The sequence below is a fragment of the Phyllobates terribilis genome, unplaced genomic scaffold, assembly GCF_046119375.1.
Source record: "Phyllobates terribilis strain yellow unplaced genomic scaffold, ASM4611937v1 Scaffold_3__8_contigs__length_932513732, whole genome shotgun sequence".
In the NCBI taxonomy this organism is placed as follows: Eukaryota; Metazoa; Chordata; class Amphibia; order Anura; family Dendrobatidae; genus Phyllobates; species Phyllobates terribilis.
In genome coordinates, this window is record NW_027362763.1 from 343,560,815 (window position 1) to 343,574,756 (window position 13,942).

The window sequence follows — 13,942 nt, forward strand, 5'->3', positions numbered from 1 at the left end:
AAAGAAAAAAGTCAATCCAGCATTGTCATCCGGCCATGGCCCCAATAGCAGCGGTCAGCGGGCACACAGCGCCGTCCGAGGGCACAGAGCCCCTATATGTGTGTGAGCTCTCAGCACGGCCCCCAGGAGAGCTGTCCCTGCTCTGACACGGGGAGTGGAGCACCGCCCCCCGTGTACCGCACCGTGTGGAGCCGCGTCCGCTCTGCCTGGTGACCACGCTCAGACCTGAGGCGCCGGAACTCTCCAGTCCGTCCTCCAGTTCCCGGCGGGCTGTTTACATGGCTGCACCCTATAATGCTGTCTATGAGCTGTACTTCCGGACGGTGCTGTCAGACTATGACACTAAGTAGCCCCGCCCGGACTGGACACGGACACACCGGGAGGTGAGCTGGAGCTGGGGCTCTGCGCCGTATATAGAGGCACGGAGCGTTGTGTTTCCACTTATGCAGCCCGGAAAGTAATTGGCGGCGTACATAGTAACAGGTATCTATGTACACAACGAGTGGGGCGATCCTGTGAGGAGGGGGCGGATAAACTGTATGTAGGGGGTGCAGGCTGCTCCCACTGTACGTGCAGTATGGTGTGGGCATGTCATGGTCTGTAGGGGTGACTGGCATCACCATGGCCCTGACACTGGCTGGTGGGCACAGGGGACATAGTCTCTGGCTATCAGGTGCCTCTGTGCACAGTGACGGGGAGCAGGTTACACACGAGCCTTCACCCCGACACGTCAGCTCCTTTAGGTCTAGGAGCAGATAAGGAATCGATCATAAGACCCTTGTCCCCAGAGCGTCTCACATGGCGGAGGCTCACCCATTGCAACATACAGGCGCTGACTCCGAGCCACAAGTCACACCTGATACGTAAAGGAGCGCAGAGCAATAAAAGTGTGTGCGTCCCTAATAGGAAACTGTGCAGTGAACCTTACACAAGCAGTATATACCCAGAGAGGAGTCATTGCTCCATAGGGTCATGGAGGAGGATTTCCTGCTCAGGTCCCCTTCTATGAGCCATTCCTTCTTTGTCATCCATAGATCCCATAGTAAACTAGCTGTGATAATGGCCAGCATATAATGCTTCATCTCCCAAAGTGATAATAGCTTATAGAGGAGGCAGCGGCTCATCCACATTTATTTTAGTAATCTACACACACACGACATATCATATAGAGTTAGGCACCGCAATGTCTGAGATCTAGAAGACCTTTCTTTATGTCTTGGTCACTGTTCCTCCCTCACTCTTGTTTAGCTGTTGTTGTTTTTTTAATGCTGCCTGTATCACACTGGGTTTATATATCAGGCCTCGGCTAAGTAGTAGTGGAAAATGTATGTCCATGAGCAGAGGCTGAGCCTGATCGAACCCTGCTGTGAGTGATGGTTATCACTGTAATGGTGTTCATATATGTGCTCGATAACCATATTTTTAGTTGTAAATCCATGGATAAATGCTGTTTTTAAATTGGATCACAAATGTAAAATTGTTTCCCAATTTTTATTTTTATTATTATTATTATTATTTCGGAGCCTGTAAAGCCCTCTAATATATTCAGACTCAGGGCTGTGGAGTCGGTAAGCCAAACCTCCGACTCCTCAATTTCCATGACAGACTCCGACTCCCTCATACATGGCTCATGTTTAAGTGATAAATTTACTGTAGCACAGATTCATCTCATCTAAAATTCTAGACCCTTAGATCAGGAATAGGACAGACATTTATAGGACATTTCATAACTTTCCCAAATTCTTATGAAAAAATATTCCCCACAAACTGCATTGAACAATTGTCCCCTATTTATTATATATTTTAGAAGTTGGAGTCCGTCCATTTTATACCTACTCCGATTTAGACTCCACCAAAATGGGCTCTGACTCCACAGCCCTGTTCAGACTGTGTCTTGTTGAGATCTGCCTTAATCTACATTCACCCAGTACAGGTGGCACAGATTAATAGTCACCAGCACTTCCAGTCAGATTCTGGGGAGGAAGCAAGATGACTGGGATTCTGTTGTGTAAGATGGCAGGTATTTAGTCTCTGCTCACATCTGCTGTGGAGCCGCAGTCACAGATCCAGGCAAAAAGAGTGAATAGAATAGTGCACCATGCTGAGTAATTTTCTAAAGGACGGACTGTGTGAAGGATCCTCGTCTGACCCTATTGTAGTCGACAGGGTCCTCCCGCCACCGCTGCAGTCCATCATAAGATAAATCCGGCACTTAGTTAAGTTCAATGTTCTGCTCCTGAGCTGAACAATTTAATTAACAAATAGTGCTGGATAATATGTATGTATGATAAAGGCATAGAGACCTCTCTGCTGACATCTATTTATTTAATCTGAGTCCATTGGATATTATGGGGTATGTGCGATGAGTGTGCAGCACTCAGGATATCGTTGACTTTCATTCTGACCTTTAAACGTGTCAGCAGTTATCATGTGGAGTGAACTGGACAAAGTACAGCGAGTGTCATTTATACATAAGCAGGTATTAGGGCAGCAGATGCAGACTTCACAGCGACCCTGAGCCTTCCTCTGTGCAAGAACATCTTGATCCCTTCTATACCGGAGCGCAATCTAGTTTCTTGTAGATCTATAATGGGGGGCAATGTGCGATGAGACTGCAGAGGAGCAATAATCCAAAAGGTGAGTTATAATATGTATTCTGCTTCCTTAGGATGTCTGCTTATAAAGCTTCAAGGGTTTTCTGCAGTTTAATCAATTCTATGTCAATATGGTAAAGTGATGTCCAGGTTTGAAGCTGGTAAAAATATTTAGTTTTTGTAATTGTTTTTTTTCTGTCACTATTGAAATTTCTCCCTCTACTGACAGTGATAATATTCCTGGAAGAATCTCTAATTCCACAGACCCCATCAGCACAATATAAGTACCATTTAGACCCCTTTCACATCTCTGTGTTTGCAGTACTCATGGATTCCACACGTAGCCATTATAATCTATGGTGCTGCACACATGTCCGTGTGTTTGCACTGACCATGTGTCTATGTAAACCACACGGAGAAATGTCCATTTTTTTTTGCCAGCAGCATGGAAGACAAGGGCCAATGCAAGTCTAGGAGTCTGTGAAAACACGTACAGCACACGGATGGCATCCATGTACAATCCGTGTGCCATCTGTGCGCTGTATGTGTTTAACATTACAAAGTACAGGAGAAGCTTTGGAATTGATTTTTCTTAAGCCATACTGGAAAAAAAAGGATGGTACACTGACTTTACTGGTATTATACAGACGCGTGATGGGAGCCTTAGAGGGAATATGTCATCCGGTTTATGCTGCCCGGAGTCCAGCATATAACTTGTGCCAGGTAACACTTATTGGATTGCAGGTCGCGGTGTTTTTTTCCAGCAGCTCTCACAGGAGTCCTCATCATTATAGCAGCATAATGAGGAGTCCTTGGTATTCATGAGCTGCAACTCCCTCATTAACTCTTTGCTGATTAATATCTTTCTCCCTATACACAATATGGCAGAAAACTGTCTTTCAGCCACAGAAGGGCAGTGGACCTGCAGTTCATAAATCTGTAGACTCGGCATCACCGTAGATAAGCAGCAATTGTATCAGAACTACTGTGTTCAATCCAGTTAGTAATAGAGCATTTTAATCTACAACACTTGGAGTCGGTAAGCCAAACGTCTGACTCTGATTCCTCTATTTTCCGATTCCACCAATCCATGCATCTAATAAATTAATTGTACAATAATAATCATATTTAATATTTGCATTTTGAAGCCAGAGTTGGAGTCTGTATTTCATCCAAAAGTGTCTCTGATAATCAGGGTGTCAGATCTGGCAACATAAAACTGCTGACCAATTCCCTTTAAGACAGCCTGCATTCTGTTAAGGAGGGCGCAGATTGTGACAATTTGTTGATCACGTTTTTGAGCGCTTTATTCAGTAAATCAGTCTGTATTACCAATATGTAGATGCTTCCGCTGTATGGTTGTGACACCTATGTGGCCCTCCGTACTACTCTCTGTTCACGATGCCAGGCTATGATGTGGCATCTATTGTAACCTAACCTCCGCATCCAATGACAGTGAGAGTAGGAGGACTCTGCTAGGAAGGGTATCATTTTAGAAACTTCAAGTATATTTGTCATATTGTTATGGACACACACACTTCTTTTTTTTTTTTTTTTTTCTTTTTTTTTTAGAATTCTGCTTTTGTGCCGTTTCTCTGTTACTCCTAGAAATGTATACATAAATTGACAACTGGGTGATAAGTGGGTCCTGAGCAGTCTCTTCCATACACTATATGCCTATTGCTCTGTAAATATATTGCAGGCTATACTGGCATGTGCCCTCCATGATCTCCTAGCTGTCATAGAGCGGGACATTTACAATTCTTGTGCACAGGGCACTGCTATTACTGTCTGTTTTTTTAGGCCCCATGACTATGACTGAGCAACCTAGTAACCTGGATTATTAGGCAAAGTTATATATAGCCTGAAATCTGAGTCGTAGAACTGCCAGACAGAAGAAAGCAGATCTGCAACTTAATCTTCACATTCCTCTTCTAAATCCTATCGTTCCTTCAGTTTGCAAGTTGAGAAGCCTTTGCGTGCCCATCCCATCCTGTAGGATCAGACCTAGGTTATATAGGGTGTTTTATGTATATATACACATTAGTGCGTTTGTCAGCGATTTCCATTTAATGTAGAGAATTTTGATGCAAAAAAAAGACAGTTATCTTCTCTTATTTTATTATACCGGAAACCAGCTTTTTAGTTTTAGGCTAAGTGCCCATGATGCAGAAATGCTGCATATTTTTTTACGCTTCTCCCTGGCAGGAAAAACGCATGCAGATTTTACATGCGTTTTTCCCGCCAGGTAGAAGCATTTGTAAAGCGTCTTTGCATGCATTTCTGCATGCGGGTTATCAAGCGCTTTTCCAAGCGATTTTAGCATCACTTGGAAAAGTGCGTGACAACTTGTTCACACTATATAAATCCATGCAAACAGCATGGATTTATGTAGTGTGACCAAGTAATAGTTAAAAAAAAGAATAAGAATGGTAAAAAAAAAAAAAAATTATACTCACCTTCCAATGTCCTCCCGGTGTCATCTCTGCTGCGTCTGGTGTCTTGGGCGGCTCGCGGTGGTGTGAAGGACCTGCGGTGACGTCATTGAGCCATGTGATGGGTCACATGACTCAGTGACGTCATGGCAGGTCCTTCACAACAGCGCGAACATTGCTAGAGACCGGACGGCGTGGACAAAACACCGGGAGGACATCGGAAGGTGAGTATTAACTTTATTTTTTATTTTAAATTCATTTTTTTTACAGATTCTATGGTACCCAGGTCTGGATGAGAGTCTCCTCTCCTCCAGACTTGGGTACCATCCGCACATTAGAACGCGCCAATTACGCAAGTACAGATGCAGTCTTGCGGAATTGGCGCGTTCTAATGCAAGTCAATGACTGCGATTACGCTGCGTGTCAACAAAATTAATGGACATGCTGCGGATTTTTGAGCGCAGCATAAACGCTGCGGAAAAATACGCAGCATGGGCATTGAAAGTGCGGAATTGCATTGGAAACCATGGGGGAAGGTTTCCCAAGTGTTTACGCTGCGGAAATTCCGCAGCGTAAACGCTTGAAAAACGCATCGTGGGCACACAGCCTTAGGTGACGACAATCCTTAAAATAAATCTTTCCTCAAGCAGCTTAGTGTTTTATTAGCGCATTTAGTTTGTTGTCTATCAGGGGATAGTGAGAGCCAGACACCTTAGAATCACAGGACCAATATTCCCTTCTTATATTCCTCACCATTAAAGGAGCTGAGCAGAAATGTCTGCAGTCACTCTACAGGGTGGGCCATTTATATGGATACACCTAAATTAAATGGAAATGGTTGGTGATATCAACTTTCTGTTTGTGGCACATTAGTATATGGGAGGGGAAAAACTTTTCCAGATGGATGGTGGCCATTTTGAAGTCGGCCATTTTGGATCCAACTTTATTTTTTTCAATTGGTAGAGGGACATGTGACACATCAAACTTATTGAGAATTTTATAAGAAAAACAATGGTGTGCTTGGTTTTAACGTAACATTATTCTTTCATGAGTTTTTTACACGTTTATGACCACTTATAAAATGTGTTCAAAATGCTGCCCATTGTGTTGGATTGTCAATGCAACGCTCTTCTCCCACTCTTGACACACTGATAGCAACACCACAGAAGAAATGCCAGCACAGGCTTCCAGTATCCGTTGTTTCAGATGCTGCACTTTTCGTATCTTCACAGCATAGACAATTGGCTTCAAATGACCCCAAAGATAAAAGTCTAAGGGGGTCAGATCGGGAGACTTTGGTGGCCATTCAACTGGCCCACGATGACCAATCCACTTTCCAGGAAACTGTTTATGTAGGAATGCTCTGACCTGACACCCATAATGTGGTGATGCACCATCTTGTTGGAAAAACTCAGGGAACGTGCCATCTTCAGTGCATAAAGAGGGCAACACATCATCATGGAGAAATTTCAGATATCCAGTGGCATTGAGGTTTCCATTGATGAAGAATGGCCCCACTATCTTTGTCCCCGATATACCACACCATACCATCAAGATACGAGATGTGCAGCATCTGAAACATCGGATACTGGAAACCTGTGCTAGCATTTCTTCTGCGGTGTTGCTATCAGTGTGTCAAGAGTGGGAGAAGAGGGTTGCACTGACAATCCAACACAATGGGCAGCATTTTGAACACATTTTATAAGTGGTCATAAACGTGTAAAAAACTCATGAAAGAATAAAGTTATGTTAAAACCAAGCACACCATTGTTTTTCTTATGAAGTTCTCAATAAGTTTGATGTCACATGACCCTCTTCCCATTGAAAAAAATAAAGTTGGATCCATGATCACCATCCATCTGGAAAAGTTTTCCCCCTCCCATATCAACTTCCTGTTTGTGGCACATTAGTATATCTCCAACCATTCCCATTTAATTTAGGTGTATCCATATAAATAGTCCACCCTGTATATGGCTGCCTCCGCCTAATTGTGACAGCGCGAAACAAGCACACTTGTTAATCTAGTGTTGCAACTCACTCGGGATAATACAGTGGGGGAAATAAGTACTTGATCCCTTGCTGTTTTTATATGTTTGCCCACTGACAAAGACATGAACAGTCTATAATTTTAAGGATAGGTTAATTTTAACATTGAGAGATAAATATCCAAAAAAAAAAATCTAGAAAATCACATTGCATAAATTGGATACATTTATTTGCATTTTGCAGTGAGAAATAACTATTTGATCCCCTACAAACCATTATGAGTTCTGGCTCCTACAGACCAGTTAGATGCTCCTAATCAACTCGTTACCTGCATTAAAGACAGCGGTCTTACATAGTCATCTGTATAAAAGACTCCTGTCCACAAACTCAATTAATCAATCAGACTCTAACCTTTACAACATGGGCAAGACAAAAGAGCTTTCTAAGGATGTCAGGGACAAGATCATAGATCTGCACAAAGCTGGAATGGGCTACAAAACCATAAGTAAGACGCTGGGTGAGAAGGAGACACCTGTTGGTGCAATAGTGAGAAAATGGAAGAAATACAAAATGACTGTCAATCGACATCGATCCGGTGCACCGTGCAAAATCTCACCTCATGGGGTATCCTTTATCATGAGGAAGATGAGAAATCCGCCTAAAACTACACGGGGGGAACTTGTTAATTATCTCCAGGCAGCTGTGATCACAGTCACCAAGAAAACCATTGGTAACACATTACGCCTTAAAGGTTTAAAATCCTGCAGTGCCCTCAAGGTCCCCCTGCTCAAGAAGACACATGTGCAGGCCCGTCTGAAGTTTGCCATTGAACACCTGAATGATTCTGTGAGTTATTGGGAGAAGGTGCTGTGGTCAGATGAGACAAAAATTGAGCTCTTTGGTAGAAGCATGAGTACAACCCTAAGAACATCGTCCCAACCGTGAAGCATGGTGGGGGAAACATTATACTTTGGGGGTGCTTTCTGCAAAGCGGACATGACGACTGCACCGTACTGAAGGGAAGATGGATGGGGTTATGTATCGCAAGATTTTGGCCAACAACCTCCTTCCCTCAGTAAGAGCATTGAAGATGGGTCGTGGCTGGGTCTTCCAGCAAGACAATGACCCAAAACATACAGCCAAGGCAACAAGAGTGGCTCAAAAAGAAGCACAGTAAGGTCATGGAGTGGCCTAGCCATTTTCCAGACCTTAATCCCATAGAAAACTTACGGAGGGAGTTGAAGCTCCGAGTTGCCAAGCGACAGCCTCAAAATCTTAATGATTTAGAGATGATCTGCAAAGAGGAGTGGACCAAAATTCCTCCTGACATGTGCGCAACCCTCATCATCAACTACAAAAATCGTCTGACTGCTGTGCTTGCCAAAAAGGGTTTTGCCACCAAGTATTAAGTGTTTTTTACCAGAGGGATCAAATGCTTATTTCTCACTGCAAAATGCAAATAAATTTATCTAATTTATACAATGCGATTTTCTTGATTTTTTTTGGATATTCTATCTCTCAATGTTAAAATTAACCTACCCTTAAAATTATAGACTGTTCATGTCTTTGTTAGTGGTCAAACTTACAAAAACAGCAAGGGATCAAATACTTATTTCCCCCACTGTAGGTAAAAGCTAAAAACTGCAACTGACCATGCCGCTTCCTGTATAGACTAGAGATCCTGACCCCCCCCCCCCCACAGTCCCTAGTGGTAACTGCGTGAGCAAAGATAGCCCCAACCACAGACTAGTAGATGGCTACTCGGACCTAAACAGCCTAAAAAGCCATCGAGTGCTTCACGGTCCTCCTAAAGAACCGGAAAGCAGAGCAGAGTGTAAGTTACCTACAAAAGGGAGAGTGGGATCTTTCCTTTCTCAGAACAGAGTGAGTAGAATAAACCACTAAATGCAAAATAAAGTACGTTCTGTTAGATAATATGCTACCTACTTCCTAAAAGCAGAAAGAAGATAGGTGCAGAGACACAGCTGAGAGAGAAACCCTTACTGGAATTTCTCTGACTGGCTTTAAACTACAATAGAAAGTTTCATTTGGATGTTCAGACAATCACCAGCAGGAAATGCCACCAGGGGGTAAATAATATAAAGCTGCACCTTAAAGGTAATAGGGCAGACAAATGAAAACACCTGTGTTATGCTAAATAGACTGCAGCCAGAATAACAGAACTTAAACACCCAGAGAAAAGGAGTGTCCGCTGTGGCTCGGCGGCCTGAGAAGCCGACCACAAAACACAGGCTCAAGGGTTAGAACTCAGGAGCATGACACCATTGTTAGGATTCCCTTCTGTCTCCCGTGCCAGTGTGCGGTCACATGACCGCAAGTATGCAACGTATTTATGTGCGGTCACGTGTCGACTAGTTTCATCTGCTTCTCTTAATAGCACTACACTGTGCAGTGAACATTTCTGTGGAGCCCAGTATACCCCTTTTAAACTTAAAATCAATCACAATAAAGCACTGGGGAATTGAACGCTGGATACAATACACTTAATATAATCCTTCCATGCAAACGTGAGCAGTTAAGGAGTGAGGAAATCCTTCACGTTGTCTTGGGATCCCTTTGCACTGCCATCTATGCAGTAGTCTGTAAATTGGGCACAACTCTTAGGCATCACATAACCTACAGGTGCATCTCACTAAATTAGAATATCATCAAAAAGTTAATTTATTTCGGTTCTTCAATACAAAATGTGAAACTCATTATATAGAGCAGGGTTCCCCAACTCCAGTCCCCAAGGCCCACCAACAGATCATGTTTTCAGGATTTCCTTAGTATTTCACAGGTGATGGAATTATTGCCTATGCAGGTGATGGAATTATCACCTGTGCAATATTAAGGACATACTGAAAACATGACCTGATATAGAGTCATTACAAACATAGTGATCTATTTCAAGTATTTATTTCTGTTAATGATGATTATGGCTTACAACTAATGAAAACACAGAAGTCATTATCTCAGTAAATTAGAATACTTTATAACAGCAGCTTGAAAAACGTTTTTTAAATCCGAAATGTTGGCCTACTGAAATGTATGTTCAGTAAATGTACTCAATACTTGGTCGGGGCTCCTTTTGCATCAGTTACTGCTTCAATGCGGCGTGGCATGGAGGCTATCAGCCTGTGGCACTGCTGAGGTGTTATGGAAGCCCAGGTTGCTTTGATAGCAGCCTTCAGCTCGTCTGCATTGTTGTGTCTGGTGTCTCTCATCTTCCTCTTGACAATACCCCATAGATTCTTTATGGGGTTAAGGTCAGGCGAGTTTGCTCGCCAATCAAGCACAGTGATACTGTTGTTTTTAAACCAGGTATTGGTACTTTTGGCAGTGTGGACAGGTGCCAAGTCCTGCTGGAGAATGAAGTTTCCATCTCCAAAAAGCTTGTCGGCAGAGGGAAGCATGAAGTGCTCTAAAATGTCCTGGTAGACAGCTGTGCTGACTTTGGTCTTGATAAAACACAGTGGACCTACACCAGCAGATGACATGGCTCCCCAAACCATCACTGATTGTGGAAACTTCACACTAGACCTCAAGCAGCTTGGATTGTGTGCCTCTCCACTCTTCCTCCAGACTCTGGGACGTTGATTTCCCAATGAAAATTGGAACTCTGGGACCCTGTGGAGTGTATCAATGACTGCCTTCTGGACATCAGTCAAGTCAGCAGTCTTCCCCCATGATTGTGGAGCCTACTGAAACAGAGTAAGGGACCTTTTTTAACGCTTAGGAAGCCTTTGCAAGTGTTTTTTGTTAATTATTGTAATTTACCGAGATAATGACTTTTGTGTTTTCATTGGCTGTAAGCCTTAATCATCAACATTAACAGAAATAAACGCTTGAAATAGATCACTGTTTTGTAATGACTCTATATAGTGTATGAGTTTCACTTTTTATATTGAAGAACTGAAATAAAATAAATTTTTGATGATATTCCCATTTTGTGAGATGCACCTGTATATCAGGGGTGTCAAACTCAAATACACCGAGGGCCAAAATGAAAAACTTGGACAAAGTCGCGGGCCAACCAGTATACAATTTAATGGGCTCCAGAAAGTCCTCCATACACTATAATGGGCCCCACGTAGTTCTCCATACACTATAATGGGCCCCACGTAGTTCTCCATACACTATAATGGGCCCCACGTAGTGCTCCATACACTATAATGGGCCCCATATAGTTCTCCATACACTATAATGGGCCCCACATAGTGGTGGCGGTTCTGGTGTCGCGGGCCACATAAAACCACCCTGCTGGCCAGATTTGGCCCACGGGCCAGAGTTTGCACTGTATGATCTATATCATTTGAACAAAGGGTAGCTGTACCTTCACTACACACTTCAGTAAAGCCAATAAAAAAAAATATACGTGTGTGTGTACGGGAAAGACACAGAGGGCCAGATTCATCTGATATGAATGCAATGTAAGATATGCAGTTCGGGCCCTGGTTCCAGTTTTTAAGTTCAAATGAATGTGAATAGAGGGCAGGGCATCAGAATTACGTTAGTGACTCATTGCTGTAACTATTCTTACTTAGAAAAATGTTGGAAAAACAATGGCAGGTCCATACCGCACTCAGTAACAGGGTTGGGTTCTGTTGATATATCTGGTGCATGATTCATGCTCTGGTCTTCTAGTATTTTTTTAGGCTATGTGCCCATGATGCAGAAATGCTCCGGATTTTTTCCTGAGCGTTTCTGCATCTCCCTGGCAGAAACAAAACGCATGCGGATTGTACATGCGTTTTTCCTGCCAGGGACATGCGGAAGTGAAGCGTTCTTCACATGCATTTCCGCATGCGGGTTGACAAGCGCTTTCCAAGAGATTTTAGCATCACTTGGAAAGTGTTTGACAACTCGGTCACACTATATAAATCCATGCAAACAGCATGGATTTATATAGTGTGACCAGAGAGAATGTCAAATAATAAAAAATAAAACTATACTTACTTTCCGATTGCCCCCCAAGTCTTGCTGCGCTCTTGTGCTGGCTGCCGGCAGATCGCGGTACGTTGTACTGAAAGACCTGCCTTCACATGACTGTGACGTCACCGCAGGTCCTTCAGTCCTGCGCGATCTGCAGGGAAGCACAGAGAAGGAGTCCTGGGGCCTTCGGAAGGTGAATATAATCTTTATTTTTTATTTTATTCTTTTTCTTCAGCTTTTTTAATGGTACCTGGGTGTGGATGAGACTCTCCTCTCCTCCACAACCGGGTACCATCCACACATTAGAACGCGCCAATTCCGCAAGTACAGATGCAGTCTTGCGGAATTGGCACGTTCTAATGCAAGTCAATGGCGGCAAAAACGCAGCGCTTCCGCAAAATAATTGGTAGTGCTGCGTTTTTTTCCGAAATGATAATCCGCATGTGCACAGCACATGCGGATTATCATTGGGGGACATGGCAGGCCTTCTACCATGCGTTTTTTAAGCGTTTCTGCAGCGTTTTTGCCGCTGTGGAAATGCTTAAAAAACGAATCGTGGGCACACAGCCTCTTTTTTTTTTATTTTTTTTATAGGGAATCTGTCAGCAGGTTTTTTGCTATGTATCCTGACAGCAGCAGGTATGGACAAAGACCTTGATTCCAGCAGTGTATCACTTAGTTTACAGGTTGCAGCAGTTGTGAAAGAATCAATTTTCTCTGTTGCAGATCTGTCAGAGCTCTGAATGTTGAGCCCTGTGTAACCCCGCCATGTTCACTATATGGTGGATTCTCCAGGTCAGTACAAGTACGCAGATAACAGATGTATCGTTTTTTTTATTTAAGTGGTGAAAAAAAAAATCTGAAATTTTGTAAGAAAATTTTTTTTTGCTTGTATAACTATTTTCCGAGACCTGTAATGTTTTCATTATTTTTTGTGCCCTGAGCAGATGTTTTTACTGATACCATTTTGGGGTAGATATAACGTTTTGATTGCTTCTTATTGCATTTTATTGGAATGTTGTGCCAGCCAAAAAAACGTAACTGGTGTTTTTGAATTTTTTTCTTCTTACACTGTTTACCGATCGGATTAATTTATTTAATATTTTGGTAGATCGGACTTTTACAAACACAACAATATCAAATATGTATATATCTTTTTTTTTTTTTTTTTAATGGGGCAAAAAGGAGGTGATTTGAACTTTTGTGTTTTTTGTTTTTGTTTTTTTTCCATATTTTTAAAAACTTTTTTTTTTTTTTACTATATTTAATAGTTTTAAGGTGTGATCGTCCGATCGCTTGTGCTATACATAGTTAAAATCACAATCTCCTGTGAACACCAGCGATGGGCTGGCTTTTCCAGGAGGATTGTAATAACATACACAGGGATTATCAGCAGACCCCCGGCTGTCATGACAACCCATCAACGCCCCGCGGTGGCGTCACTGGTGTACCGATGGGAGCATGGAATGATCGAACTGCCCGTGCGTGTTAAATGCCGCTGTAGGAAATTGACAGTGGAGCTCCGCTCCACTCGTGTCTGTTAAAGGCACATGATGACCGATAAATCGGCCATCATGTGCGGGCAAAGATGCGGGATCGGCGTGTGAGTCCGCATCAAAGGCTTGGACATGACTTTTGACGTACAAGTACGTCAAATGTGAAGGGGTTAAGCAACCCTCTAACTAGCGGTGTCATCCTATCTTCCCTATTATCCTCATGGCCAGTACATGTGTATCCAGATCTGCTCTTCTGTGTGGGGCTTACTCAACAAAGCCTCTATCTGGAGACCTGCTGTTCACCATCTTTCTGCGTTAGCATCAGGTCTAGCAAACAGCCAAAAACCACACATCTTGGGCCCGCAAGCTGGTTGTGGCTCCTGAGCCACAGCTTGGGGACCCATGGTATATAGAGGGACATATTAAGCGTAAGACGATTCTAGCCTGAAATAAGTGCTTATCAATAAAAAGCACCAAATGTTACCCGAGTCTACGG

The 13,942-nt window shown here is 43.0% G+C and overlaps 1 protein-coding gene across 3 annotated transcripts in view; it reads left to right on the forward strand.

The window, feature by feature from the left end:
* The first annotated feature begins 239 nt into the window (after nt 1-239).
* The window catches only part of PCYT1A (phosphate cytidylyltransferase 1A, choline), a 38,939-nt gene continuing 25,236 nt past the window's right edge, over nt 240-13,942 (forward strand). The window contains exon 1 of one of the 3 annotated variants that reach the window (XM_073675205.1): nt 240-383. The gene's annotated coding sequence lies outside the window, so the exon portion shown is untranslated. Of the gene's footprint in view, nt 484-2,467; nt 2,638-13,942 lie in introns of those variants that run through there. The other 2 variants (XM_073675206.1, XM_073675207.1) reach the window with 2 other exon arrangements.